Source organism: Octodon degus, unplaced genomic scaffold (assembly GCF_000260255.1).
Source record: "Octodon degus isolate 3935 unplaced genomic scaffold, OctDeg1.0 scaffold00085, whole genome shotgun sequence".
Classification (NCBI taxonomy): Eukaryota; Metazoa; Chordata; class Mammalia; order Rodentia; family Octodontidae; genus Octodon; species Octodon degus.
In genome coordinates, this window is record NW_004524661.1 from 64038 (window position 1) to 65417 (window position 1380).

At 33.8% G+C, this 1380-nt stretch overlaps 1 protein-coding gene across 1 annotated transcript in view; it reads left to right on the top strand.

The window, feature by feature from the left end:
- The window catches only part of LOC101569637 (carboxylesterase 1E-like), a 47243-nt gene that overhangs the window by 39786 nt on the left and 6077 nt on the right, over positions 1 to 1380 (top strand). The window lies entirely within an intron of this gene.

The following is a 1380-nucleotide window of genomic DNA, read 5'->3' on the forward strand; positions in this document are numbered from 1 at the left end:
AATACCCAGGAGGGAAATAACTGGGTTGAATGGGACATCTAATAATAGATTTCGAGGAGTATTTGCAGATTTCCATTGTGGTTGTACCAGTCTACACTCCTACCAACAGCAGAGAAGAGTTTCTTTTACCCCACAGCCCCTCCTGCATTTGTTATTTGTTGATTGCTTGAGGATAGCCACTCTTTATGGGGTGACATAGAATCTCAGTAAACTAATTTGCATTTCTCAAATGACATATGATGTTGAACATGTTTTCATATGTTTATTTTCCATTTGTGTTATTTTATCTAGGAAGTGCATATTTATTACAGATGCCTGTTTTTAATTGAGTATTTGAATTTGAGGACCCAAGGTTTTAAATTCTTTTTATATTCAAGATAGAAGTCCTTTGTCTAAGGACAGTTTCCTAGATGTTTTCCCCAATTCATGGATTTTCTTTCTTCCAGTGAACACCTTTGGTCTCTTTGTCAAAAATAAGTTGCCTGATTGTGTATCTGCATCTTCTAAACTATTCCACTGAGCTGCAGAACTTTTTTTTTCCCAAGTAACATGCTGATTTTTATGAGAGTAGCTTTGTAGTATAATTTCAAGTCAGGGAGTGTGATTCCACTTGCCTGTCCTTTTTGTTCAGGAATGCTTTTGCTAATCTAGATCTCTTGTGGTTCCAGATGAATTTTAACAACATTTTCTCTAGCTCTGTGAGGTATACTAATGGTATTTTAATCAGGATTGAACTGAGTCTGTGTAAGTTTGGGAGTATGGCCATTTTCACCATGTTGGTCATTCTTATCCATGAATGAGGCCTATTTTTCCATTTTATGAAATCCTCTTTGATCTCTTCTTTCAGAGTACTGTAATTTTCAGTGTACAGGTCTTTTACTTTCTTTGTACATTGATTCTTACTTTTTTTTTTTTTGGTTGTTTTAGTGAAAGGTGTGGTTTCATTACATTCTCTCTTGTTATGTCTTTTGTTTCTTTGGGGTTTTTTTTTGTGTGTGTGTCTTTTGTTTCTGTACAGGAATGCTATTGATTTTTTAGTGTTGACTGTATCCAGCTACCCTTAGTCTCTTAATGCATTTTTGAACTCAATTTGCTAATATTTTAAAAAGGTTGTTAAATCTGTATTCAGGAAGAATAAAAGGTGGTAATTTTCAATTTTTACCATACTTATATTAGTGTAGGTGTAACAACTTTATGAACTATTTCTAAATAGTCCTCTAAATTGCTCTTTTGGGAGTAACTTGGAGTGAAATTAGTTCTTTAAATTCTGGCACATTTCATGAGTGAAGGGATCAGGTGCTGAGCTTGTCTTTGGAGATATTTTATTGTAGATTAAATTTCCTTACTTGTTATCAATGAATTCTGACTCTTTTTCCTTAT